The sequence below is a fragment of the Ranitomeya imitator genome, chromosome 10, assembly GCF_032444005.1.
Source record: "Ranitomeya imitator isolate aRanImi1 chromosome 10, aRanImi1.pri, whole genome shotgun sequence".
In the NCBI taxonomy this organism is placed as follows: Eukaryota; Metazoa; Chordata; class Amphibia; order Anura; family Dendrobatidae; genus Ranitomeya; species Ranitomeya imitator.
In genome coordinates, this window is record NC_091291.1 from 78650423 (window position 1) to 78663856 (window position 13434).

General features: G+C 45.3%; 1 protein-coding gene across 1 annotated transcript in view; it reads left to right on the forward strand.

Annotated features, from left to right (window-relative positions):
• Window positions 1–521: 521 nt before the first annotated feature.
• LOC138651800 (gastrula zinc finger protein XlCGF66.1-like) overlaps window positions 522–13434 on the forward strand; it is a 38178-nt gene continuing 25265 nt past the window's right edge. Inside the window, exon 1 of the mRNA XM_069742304.1 lies at window positions 522–576. The gene's annotated coding sequence lies outside the window, so the exon portion shown is untranslated. The remainder of the gene's footprint in view (window positions 577–13434) is intronic.

A 13434-nucleotide genomic window follows, 5' to 3' on the forward strand; every position in this document is an offset into this window, starting at 1 on the left:
TCTACTGTAATCCACACTTTTAAGGACACACTTCTAAGGGATCACACTGCATTTGGCAATTATGTCTCAGATTTCAAGTGGGAATGGGAGGAAGTTTTTCCTTGATGCACCAGGAGGCACCGGTAAAACATTGTTCTTTAATTTGCTGCTCGCAGAAATTCACTCAATCAATAACATTGCTCTGGTCGTTGCATCGTCTGGGATTGCGGCCGCTCTCTTAGATGGAGACCTCACGGCTCATCCGGCACTAGGATTGGCCTTGAATCTAGCGCTCTTGGAAACTCCCGTCTGTAATAACACTAAGATCTTTCAAAGATCTGGGGGGATCCAATCGCTTAATGGGGGGAATTGTTGTACTTTTTGCAGGTAACTTCTGCCAAATGTTTCGTGTTCTTAAGGTGACAACACCGGCAGGCCGGCTGAATACTTGTCAGCACGGCAGAGTCCTGCATAGTGTGCATAGTACACTGAGGCCCCTGATCATATGACCACTGTCTCCTCCCCTCCTGTGACCTCAACACAGGTCCTGTGCGCACAGAACAGCCGTATATGTGGCGTGGGGCTCTGCAGGTGGAGGTAGGTGGAGATTCCCAATTACTGGGGATGGGGGGACATTAACCCCTTCAGCACAGAGACGCTTTTGAGGTCTCTGTGGTGTGAACAGTGACATAACAGCTGTGGACAGAATGTGGCTTAGGCTACTTTCACACATCAGGTTTTCAGTGTCAGGCTAAATCCGGCGAATGTTGGAAAAACTAGATCCGGTGCAGATTGTGAAAAACTGATGCGACGGATCCCTTTTTTTTACGGATCCGGCTAGCCTATCTAGATTAATGGATAAAAAAAAAATTAGGAGCATGCTCAGTTTAAAAAACCGGATCAGGCCGCCGGATCCGCCTTTTTCCGGATCTGGCACCTTCTGGCTACCATAGGCTTCCATTCTAGCAAACAGCCGGAAGCGCTGGATCCGGCGCTTCAGGCTTTTTCGCCGGAGACAAAAAACGTTGCTATGGACATTTTTTCAAGAAACCGGAAGCGGCAGAGTTGCCGGATCTGGCGAAAACCGGACGAAACGCAATGTTATCCGGTGCGATCCGGTACTAATACAAGTCTATGGGAAAAAATCCTGATCCGGCGGCAACATTCGCCCGATCCGTTTTTTTGAAAATTAGCCGGATTTAGCCTGACACTGAAAACCTGATGTGTGAAAGTAGCCTTAGCTGGTTCCCAAGTCCACATTAATTCCATTCAGACAACTGCAGGATGAGAGGACAGAAGCCCAGAGAAGCTCTCACAAAATGTGATGTAGATACTAGGGATGAGTGAGCGCGCTCTCCACTACTCAATCTGGCATCCGGAGCTCGGACATGATTGTTACTTGTTCCCAGCCAATAAACATGCAGGGATTTCCCGCCATACACAGTATTGCCGTAGCCATGTGGACTACTGACATTACTGTGACTGTACGGCCACATCACGCTATCAGATTTATAGAAAACCTGGTGATACGATGCTCGGCAGGAAGCAGCTCGGGGAGAGTTGTTATAGGAGGAAGAGCTTAGATTATTGTCCATGCCGCTAAGTATTATAAAGTTGCATCCTTTAGTGTCTTTCATATAGCACTATAGGGTGTATTTAACCCCTTCACCCCGAAGCCTGTTTTCACCTTCCTGGCCAGGTCAATATTTTCAGTTCTGACCACTGTCTCTTTATGAGGTAATAACTCTGGATGCTTCAATGTATCCCACTGATTCTGAGATAGACTTTTCGTGACATATTGTACTTGATTATAGTGGTTAAATTTATTTGATATCACTTCCGTTTTATTTGTGAAAAAATTGAAAGTTAGGCAAAAATTTTGACATTTTCAGACTTTTATTTTTTTATGCCCTTAAATCAGAGATATGTCACATAAGTTAATATATAGCATTTCACACGTGTCTACTCTACATCAGCACAATTTCTGAAACATCATTTTTTTGGTAAGAAGTTACAAGGGTTAAAAGTTGTCGAGCAGTTTCTCATTTCTACTACAAAATTTGCAAAACATTTTTTTTACGGACCACATCACATTTGAAGTGACTTTCAGGGGTCTATATCAGAGGTGTCAAACTGCATTCCTCAAGGGCTGCAAACAGGTCATATTTTCAGGATTTCCTTGTATCGCACAGGTGATAATTTAATCACCTGCACAGAATGATTCCAGCACCTTGTGCAATACAAGGAAATCCTGAAAACATGACCTGTTTGCGGCCCTCGAGGAATGCAGTTTGACACCTCTGGTCTATATGACATAAAGTACCCAAAAGTGACACCATTCAAAAACTGCACCCCTCAAGGTACTCAAAACCACATTCAAGAAGTTTATTAACTCGTCAAGAGCTTGACAGGAACTGAAGCAACATGTAAGGAAAAAATAAACATTTCACTTTTTAGTCACAAAAATGACACAGGTCTGCAAAAAAAAAATTTTCAAGAGCTGTTTTGGTTGTTCCACGTAATCTTATGTTTTTAAGTGTGCTGAATCTGAAAATGACCTCTGTTTTGTCATAGGACATCACGTTTTCTGACAATTTAAGTAACTATGTTAAATAAGACAATACCTCAAAATAAATGAAAATAGACTCATACAATTATTTTTTTATTACAAATGTTTCATGAAAATCATTGTTTAACTGCAATGAGCTCACTAACACACACTAAAATTTATTCTTCTTCCCTGTGAGGCTTCTCTTGGTACATTTACACTTGTGAGTAGCATCTGGAATGTCTCTCTGAAGCATCCAACAGTCGTCTGCCATCATTGTAATGCTCCATCTTCCCTGGTATCTTCTTTCCATCTCTTTGATGTCCTGGTGGAATCGTTCACCTTGCTCTTCACTCACAGCTCCCAAATTTTCAGGAAAGTTGTCAAGGAGAAAATGGACCACAAATGTTTTGGGGTACTTTCTCCAGAGTATGTTGATACCCTATGGGGGAAAACCACTGTTTGGGTGCATGGAAGGTCTTGGAAGGGAAGGAGAACCGTTTGACTTTTTGAATGCAAAATTGGCTGGAATTGAGAGCGGACGCTATGTTGCGTTTGAAGAGCCCCTAATGTGCCTATACAGTTGTAACCCCCCACAAGTGACCCCGTTTTGGAAACTAGACCCCTCAAGGAACTTATCTAGACTTAAAGTGAGCACTTTGAACCGCCAGGTGCTTTACAGAAGTTTATAATGTAGAGCCAAGAAAATAAAAAATATTTTTTTTCCACAAAAATGATCTTTTACCCCCGATTTTTTTAATTCTAACAAGGGTATCATGAGAAAATTGACCACAAAAGTTGTTGTGCAATTTCTACTGAGTATGCCGATACCCCCATATGTGAAAGAAAATCACTGTTTGGGCACACGTCTGGGCTCAGAAGGGAAGGAGTGACGTTTTGGAATTCAGACTTTGAATGGTCTGCGGACGTCATGTCACGTTTGCAGAGCCCCTGATGTTCCTCAACAGTGGAAATCCCCCACAATTGACCCCAATATTGAAACTAGATTCCTTGAGGAATTTATCTAGATGTGTGTTGAGCACTTTGAATCCCCAGGTGCTTCACAGAAGTTTATAACGTAGAGCCATGAAAATAAAAAAATATAAAATTTTCCGCAAAAATTATCTTTTACCCCCGATTTGTATTTATTTTCACAAGGGTATCAGGAGAAAATGTACTGCAATAGTTATTGTGCAATTTATGTAGATACCCCATATGTGGGGGAAAACCACTGTCTGGGCGTATGTCAGGGCTCGGAAGGGAAGGTGTGATGTTTTAGAATTCAGATTTTGGTGGAATGGTCTGTGGGCGTCATGTCGCATTTGCAGAGCGCCTGATGTGCCTAAACAGTAGAAACCCCCCACAAGTGACCCCATTTTGGAAACTACAGGCGCCGGGCCTCTCTGACCTTTCCCGGCGCCTGCACATTGCAGTACTTTGCTCTGCCCTCAACAGGGCAGACAAAGTACGCCTGTGCCAGAGCCTCGACAAGAAGACGAGAAGAGTACGTCATCTGTTGTGAATTCCGCTCTTGGGCTCCCTCCGGTGGTTGTAAGTGGCACTTTTGTGAGTTCTGCTCTTGGGCTCCCTCCGGTGGTTTTAAGTGGAATGGCTGCTCCTTGGATTTAGCAGTCAGCAGCTGCTTCCACTAATTGTCTATTCTGCTCGGCTATTTAGCCTGGCTCTTCTCTTCAGCTTGTGCCACTTGTCAATGGTTCCTGGTTGGATTCACATCTCTGCTTGGATTTCCCTGATATCCTGACCAGTTCAGCAAAGATAAGTCCTTGCTTTGCTCTTTTCTGTCCACATGTTGTGGACTTCATTGTTCGGTACATTCTATGTTTTTGTCCAGCTTGTCAGTATGGATTAATTCAGTTAAGCTGGCAGCTCTGGGAAGCAGATTTACCCTCCACACCTTTAGTCAGGTGTGGAGATTTTTGTAAACTCTGTGGTGGATTTTTCTAGTTTTTAATACTGACCGCACAGTATTCCGTCCTGTCCTATCTATCTAGCTAGACTGGCCTCCTGTGCTACATCCTGGTTTCATTCTACGTATGTCTTTTCCCTTTCCACTCACAGTCATTATTTGTGGGGGGCTATCTATTCTTTGGGGATTTTCTCTGAGGCAAGATAGCTTTCCTGTTTCTATCTTTAGGGGTAGTTAATTCTCAGGCTGTGACGAGGTGTCTAGGGAGTGACAGGAACATCCCACGGCTGCTTCTAGTGTGGTGTTGAGCTTAGGAACTACGGTCAGTACAGGTACCACCTCCTTCAGAGCTTGTCCCATGTTGCTCCTAAACCACCAGTTTATAACAGTACAAGTGGCCAAAAATGAATTAAATGCATCTCAAAAGAAGGAAAAAAAAATTCTGAGCCATTTTTTTTTTTTGCACTCTGTTTTGTCTTTTTTTTCCTCTTGACTTCTGGGTGGTTCAGGATTTTGGCGCTGGCATGGATGTTCAGGGTTTGTTTTCTCGTGTGGATCAACTTGCTGCAGGAGTACAGAGTATCCAAGATTATGTTGTCCAGACTCCGGCTTTGGAGCCTAGAATTCCTACTCCTGATTTGTTTTTTGGGGACAGATCCAAGTTTTTGAACTTTAAAAATAAATGCAAATTGTTTTTTTGCTTTGAAACCCCGTTCTTCTGGTGATCCCATTCAGCAAGTTAAAATCATCATATCCTTGCTGCGTGGTGACCCTCAGGACTTGGCATTTTCCCTTGAATCGGGGGATCTGGCATTGCTGAATGTAGACGCATTTTTTCAAGCGCTCAGATTATTGTATGACGAACCTAATTCTGTGGATCATGCAGAAAGGACCCTGTTGGCCCTGTGTCAAGGTCAGGAAGCGGCAGAATTATACTGCCAGAAATTTAGAAAATGGTCTGTGCTCAATAAGTGGAATGAGGATGCTCTGGCTGCAATTTTCAGAAAAGGTCTTTCTGAAGCCCTTAAAGATGTTATGGTGGGCTTCCCTACGCCTGCTGGTTTGAGCGAATCTATGTCTCTAGCCATTCAGATTGATCGGCGTCTGCGCGAGCGCAAAGCTGTTGTGCACCATATGGCAGTGTCCTCTGAGCAGAGTCCTGAGCCTATGCAATGTGATAGGATTTTGACTAGAACTGAACGGCAGGATTTCAGACGTCAGAATAGGCTGTGTTTTTACTGTGGTGATTCTGCTCATGTTATTTCTGATTGCCCTAAGCGTACTAAGAGGGTCACTAGGTCTGTTACCATCAGTACTGTTCTGCCTAAATTTCTCTTGTCTGTGACCCTGATTTGCTCATTGTCGTCCTTTTCTGTCATGGCATTTGTGGATTCAGGCGCTGCCCTGAACTTAATGGACTTAGAATTCGCCAGGCGTTGTGGCTTTTCCTTGCAGCCTTTGCAGAGCCCTATTCCTTTGAGGGGCATTGATGCCACACCATTGGCCAAGGATAAACCTCAGTACTGGACGCAGATGACCATGTACATGGCTCCAGCACATCAGGAAGATTGCCGTTTTCTGGTGTTGCATAACCTGCATGATGTTGTTGTACTGGGTTTTCCGTGGTTACAGGAACATAATCCGGTGCTGGAGTGGAAAACTATGTCTGTGACTAGTTGGGGTTGTCAAGGGGTACATAGTGACGGTCCTTTGATGTCAATTTCCTCTTCCCCCTCTTCTGAGGTCCCTGAGTTTTTGTCGGATTTCCAGGATGTATTTGATGAGCCCAAGTCCAGTTCCCTTCCACCGCACAGGGACTGTGATTGTGCTATTGACTTGATTCCTGGCTGCAAGTTCCCTAAGAGCCGACTTTTCAATCTGTCTGTACCAGAGCATGCCGCCATGCGGAGCTATGTTAAGGAGTCTTTAGAGAAGGGGCATGTTCGGCCGTCTTCGTCACCATTGGGAGCGGGTTTCTTTTTTGTTGCTAAGAAGGATGGCTCCTTGAGACCCTGTATAGATTATCGTCTTCTTAATAAGATCACGGTCAAATTCCAATACCCCTTGCCTTTGCTTTCTGATTTGTTTGCTCGGATTAAGGGGGCTAGTTGGTTTACTAAAATTGACCTTCGAGGAGCATATAATCTTGTTCGTATTAAACAGGGTGACGAATGGAAGACTGCATTTAATACGCCCGAAGGTCATTTTGAATACCTTGTGATGCCATTCGGGCTCTCTAATGCTCCATCTGTGTTCCAATCCTTCATGCATGATATTTTCCGCAATTATCTTGATAAATTCATGGTTGTATATTTGGATGATATTTTGATTTTTTCCGATGATTGGGAGTCTCATGTGAAGCAGGTCAGGATGGTATTCCAGATCTTTCGTGATAACGCTTTGTTTGTGAAGGGGTCTAAGTGCCTATTCGGAGTTCAGAGGGTCTCTTTTTTGGGTTTTATTTTTTCCCCCTCGTCTATGGAAATGGATCCTGTTAAGGTCCAAGCCATTCATGACTGGATTCAACCCACATCTGTGAAGAGCCTTCAGAAATTTTTTGGCTTTGCTAATTTCTATCGCCGTTTCATTGCCAACTTTTTCAGTGTGGTTAAGCCCCTTACTGATTTGACGAAGAAATGCGCTGATGTGACGAATTGGTCCTCGGCGACTGTTGAGGCCTTTCAGGAGCTTAAACGCCGATTTACTTCTGCCCCTGTGTTGCGTCAGCCGGATGTTTCTCTTCCTTTTCAGGTTGAGGTTGACGCTTCTGAGATTGGGCAGGGGCCGTTTTGTCTCAGAGGAATTCTGATGGTTCCTTGATGAAACCGTGTGTTTTTTTTCCAGAAAGTTTTCACCTGCGGAGCGCAATTATGACGTCGGCAATCGTGAGTTGTTGGCTATGAAGTGGGCATTTGAGGAGTGGCGACATTGGCTTGAGGGAGCCAAGCACCACGTTGTGGTCTTGACTGATCATAAGAATCTGATTTTCCTCGAGTCGGCCAAGCGGCTGAACCCTAGACAGGCTCGATGGTCCCTGTTTTTCTCTCGTTTTGATTTTGTGGTCTCGTATCTTCAGGGATCTAAGAATGTTAAGGCTGATGCCCTCTCTAGGAGTTTTTTGCCTGGCTCTCCTGGAGTCCTTGAGCCGGTTTGCATTCTTAAGGAAGGGGTGAATCTTTCTGCCATCTCCCCTGATTTGCGGCGGGTGCTTCAGGAATTTCAGGCTGATAAACCTGACTGCTGTCCTGTGGGGAAGCTGTTTGTTCCTGATAGATGGACAAGTAAGGTAATTTCTGAGGTTCATTGTTCAGTGTTGGCCGGTCATCCTGGGATTTTTGGTACCAGAGATTTGGTTGCTAGGTCCTTTTGGTGGCCTTCCTTGTTGCGGGATGTGCGTACTTTTGTGCAGTCCTGTGGGACTTGCGCCCGGGCCAAGCCTTGCTGTTCCCGCGCCAGTGGGTTGCTTTTGCCTTTACCGGTCCCTGAGAGGCCCTGGACGCATATTTCCATGGATTTTATTTCGGATCTTCCTGTTTCCCAGAAGATGTCTGTTATCTGGGTGGTTTGTGACCGGTTCTCTAAAATGGTCCATCTGGTACCTTTGCCCAAGTTGCCTTCCTCCTCAGATTTGGTTCCATTGTTTTTTCAGCATGTGGTTCGTTTGCATGGCATTCCGGAGAATATTGTGTCTGACAGAGGTTCTCAGTTTGTTTCTAGGTTTTGGCGGGCCTTTTGTGCTAGGATGGGCATTGATTTGTCTTTTTCTTCGGCGTTTCATCCTCAGACTAATGGCCAAACGGAGCGAACTAATCAGACCTTGGAAACCTATTTGAGATGCTTTGTGTCTGCTGATCAGGATGATTGGGTGGCTTTCTTGCCGTTGGCCGAGTTTGCCCTAATAATAGGGCTAGATCGGCTACTTTGGTTTCACCTTTCTTTTGTAATTTTGGTTTTCATCCTCGTTTTTCTTCGGGGCAGGTTGAGCCTTCTGATTGTCCTGGGGTGGATTCTGTGGTTGACAGGCTGCAGCAGATTTGGACTCATGTGGTGGACAATTTGACGTTGTCTCAGGAAAAGGCTCAACGTTTTGCTAACCGCCGTCGGTGTGTTAGTCCCCGGCTTCATGTGGGGGATTTGGTTTGGTTGTCTTCTCGTCATGTTCCTATGAAGGTTTCTTCCCCTAAGTTTAAGCCTCGGTTTATTGGTCCTTATAAGATTTCTGAAATTATCAATCCGGTGTCTTTTCGTTTGGCTCTTCCAGCCTCTTTTGCAATTCATAATGTTTTTCATAGATCTTTTTTTTTATTCAAATAAATTTTTATTAAGAATAACAAGATAAATGACATGTTACATTCTCATTTTCAATACAAAGCTTTTTTCTCCCCCTTCAAACATTCCCCTTCAATCCCACCACCCCCCAACCCCACCCAACAAAGCAGCTCACCTTGGTTAGCACTTCCATCATTAGACCAATATACTATCTAATCCCTCGGCCAATAATATAAGCCACATTTAACATTACCATTAATTAGGAACCTTAATTAACTCTCCCTCTATAATACCCCTATCCTATAGCAATCCACGGAGACCACATTTTATTGAACATTTCGATTTTCCCTCTTTTTTTATAAAACCCCTTTTCTAGTGTCAGGCCCTGCTTCACATACTGGAGGAACTCTCCTCTTGACGGCGGTTCTTCCCTAATCCAATTTCGAGCTATTACCTTCCTAGCCATGTATAACAATCTGGCAATAGCTATCTTTAGGTTGTTATCCACTCCAATCTCATCCACACATCCCAACAAGCACACCACCTGGTCCCTTGGCACCTTACATCCATACGCACCTTCCATACGACTCAAAACTACCACCCAAAAAGCAGCCAGTCTCGGACACGTCCACATCATATGGAGTATATCAGCATCTGCAGTTTTACACCTCGGGCATTCAGAATCATCACGCAAACCAGCCTTATATAGCACCATCGGTGACTTATAAACCCTGTGTATCACATAGAGCTGTGACAGTCTATACGGTTCGCTCAGTGACAATCGTGGGACCCATTCTAGCACCGACTCCCAAGTCTCATTCTCCATTGGACCCAGATCCCTCTCCCACTTAGCTCTCGCCATTATTGGAAACCCCAATAGGAAAGTGTGCAACAGATCTTTATACAAAGCAGATATGACTCCTCCAGTAGTCCCTTCATTACACACATACTCCAGTACTATATCCCTCTGAATTCCAATACCTCCGTTTCTACTTTGAGCTCCAAAAGCATGCCTCATCCGCAAATACTGAAATTCCCCCACAGTCCCAAGACCAAATTCCGCCTGTAATTGGGAAAATGATTTCAATTCACCTCGCGCAATTATTTGATACACGTATTGAATCCCTTTGACTTGCCATTCTGTCAGTACCCCCAGTGCCTCAGACTCCTGTAAGTTGCTGTTATGCCATAGCGGTGAGAATCTAGTCAAATCCGTGACCCCCCGTATATGTCTCAGCCTACCCCACAGCCTGCGTATCAACAACACAGTCGGGTATAATTTCCCCAGAACCCCCAGGGATCCATCCTCCAAACATTGTACCACTGGCCTTTTTGTCACCACTTCCATCAGCCGCTGTACCGCCCCAGATGACCCTTCATGCGCCCAGCCTTTTAGATGCTGACTCTGGGCTGCAAGAAAATATATTTCAGGGTTAGGCAATGCCAATCCCCCATCTTCCTTGAGTCGCTGAAGTGTCTCCAGTTTGATACGCGGATGCTGTCTCCCCCATATCAAATTCCTGAACAGAGAGTTAATCTGTCTAAATCTCCCGCGTGGTATCCAAACTGGCGCATTATGAAGAATATACAGTATTTTTGGCATCAAAATCATTTTAATAAGATTCACCCTACCTACCACAGATAAATGCAGTTTAAGCCAAGCATCCGCTTTCGCTTTAAGAACACCTAAGATTGGAGTCAGATTTCTATGTATATAGTCAGTAACAGGCATAGATACCCATATTCCAAGGTACTTAAATTGGCTAGTCACCTCCAGTCGCCCATCCTCCAGTGGCTCCCCACCATCATCATCCACCTTAAACAAGACAGACTTACTCCAGTTTATCCTAAGTCCCGACACCGATCCGAAACGCTCAATAATCCCAATGGCTCCCTCCAAGGACGTACCCGGGTCAGCCAGAAATAGCAGAATGTCATCCGCATACAACGCCACCCTTTCTTCAATCATCACATATTTAAACCCAGTCACCTCATCAGACCGTCGAAGCTTAGCAGCCAGTGGTTCCACAGCCAGAGCAAACAAAAGAGGAGAGAGCGGACACCCCTGTCTCATCCCTCTAGCCAGTTGTATGGTCCGTGATAACTCCCCATTTACCCTAACCCTAGCCATCGGCATCGAGTACATCAGTCGAATCCAGGATATGAACTGCGGTCCAAACCCCATACTCCGGAGCACCTGCCAGAGATACCCCCACTCCACACTATCAAATGCCTTATGGGCGTCTAAAGATGCAATAACTCTCTGGCCACAGTTGTCGGATCTGAGTTGCAAATTCATATACAGCCTTCGTAAGTTGATCGCAGTGGACCTATCAGGCATAAAGCCGGACTGGTCTGAATGCACCAGGCCGGAAATAACACTTGTCAACCTCATCGCCAACACCTTAGCCAGGAGTTTAACGTCTGTAGTAAGCAAGGAGATTGGCCGATATGAATCCGGCTGTGTCGGGTCCTTCCCCTCCTTAGGAATCACCACTATTATGGCCTCCCGCATAGATGCCGGTAGACGACCGCCACTCCTAGCCTCCTCCAGAAGTACCCTTAATTTAGGGATCAGCACTTCCCCAAAGTTTTTATAAATTTCAGCAGGAAATCCATCTACGCCAGGTGCCTTCCCATTAGCCATAGACTGCAGTGCTCGACCCAACTCCTCCTCCGTGATGGGAGCTTCCAAATCTTCTCTATCTATGTCACTCAGCCTTGGGAGCTCCAATTCCTCAAGGAACGCCACCGTGTCCTCCACCGACCCATCTACCTGAGAGGAATATAGGTCCGCATAAAAGTCCGCAAAAATGTCCAAAATCTCTGAAGTCTCAGAGACAGCCACACCGCTCCCCGATACCAAAGAATGAACAAAGGAAGTGTTTCTCTGGGCAGAAGCCACCATCGATAGCAAATGACCCACAGATTCGCCCTCCTGGTAAAAAGCCAGATTCATGAATTCCCTCTTCCTTTCAGCCTTACCGAGCAATACCTCCTCCAACTGACTCTGAGCTGCCTTTAGCCTCCTCCCAGCTTCCGGAGTACCCGCTATTACCATCTCATCCTCGGCTATCCTCAGCCCATCAACCGCCAACCTCTCTGTCTCTCTTGATTTCCTCTTACACCTGCTAATATCCCTGAACAGCAGTCCCCTCAAGTACGCTTTCATGGCTTCCCACACAGTAAGAACATCTACACTTCCCTCGTTGATCTCAAAAAATTCCACCAACTCCTTCTTTATCTTTTCCAAGTCCATACTGTGTAGCCAATTAGGGTGAATCTTCCACTCCTTCCTGCTCCCGATCCGTGTCCCCACCGGCCGAAATTCCACCTCAACTGGACTATGGTCTGAAAGAGCCCTAGGTAAATATCTCACGTCCCTTACCATCATGTCCAGTAAACAGTTACCCAGCGCCAAGTCAACCCTAGACAAAGTACCATGAGCTGGCGAGTAGCATGAGTACGTCCTTTCCCCAATATGTCTAACTCTCCATAAATCAATCATACCTACTTCCCGGAAATAGGTCCCAAACGTAGTGATATGTCCCCCTGTTCTATTCTGGGGATTTTTGTTTTTATCCCAAAAGTCATCACAGATATTATTAAGATCGCCAATAATTAGAGATGGTAACGGTCCCCAACGCTCTACCCTCTCCAGCACCTCTCTTATCTTCTTACTTGAGTATGGGGGCGGAATATACATTGCCGCTATACACATCAACACTCCATTTATTTTACATTTCACCACCACATACTGACCATCCACATCCTCTTTTACCATTACCTCCTCATACTGCACCCCCGCAGGTATTAACACAGACACACCCCTAGAGTACGTCGAGAAAGTAGAATGATACGCCCTCTGTATCCAGCGCCTATTCAATACATTCACCCTCTCCCGCACTAAATGTGTCTCCAGCAGACATATCATTGAGACCTTCTGTTCTCGGACATACTGCAGACTTGCCGCCCGCCATGTTTTATCCGCCAGACCTCTCACATTCCAACTCAATATTTTAATACAATCTCCCATCATGTGGCTCATCATTTCTTAAAGTATCCAATTTCCCAAGTATGAGCTGCCCCAAACCTTCCACCACCCCTGCCCCCTCCCAACTTGCCCTCCTAACCCCCCCAATATAACGCATTCTTCCTCTCATCAAGAGTGGGGTTCCACTGCCCACTGCGAACACTCTACTTTACTTAACCCTCTCCATTCGCGTCCCGCTGCCATAGCAATCACAATTTCCCCCCCAACTTTCACTTTATTGTATCTTAACATTTCAACTTATATTAACATATAGAAAAAGTACCAAACCAGTTCACAGTACCCAGCATAACCCTCCTCCCCCGTACTTAGTAGTTGGTACTGTCCTCTCCGGCCATTCCTTCAATATGGCCCAGCAAAACCCCCAACAGTTGCTCAACTCTTTAACCATTGCTAACGAGCGCAGAACTCTCCTCTATCGACAGAGAAAACAAATCCCAACTGGATCTCGCCGAAATGTCAGTCGCCCATTCCCTTAAGTTTTTTCTCATGAGTATCAAGCCACTGGGTAGCGTCCTCTGGTGTCAAGAAAAAGTGGGTCTTATTAAAAGCCACCAGTCTCAGCTTGGCGGGAAACATCACTGAGTACTGCACTCCCAGCTCCCTCAGTCGCCGTTTGACTCCAGTAAACTTCATCCGCTGTTTCTGAACCGCAGCGGA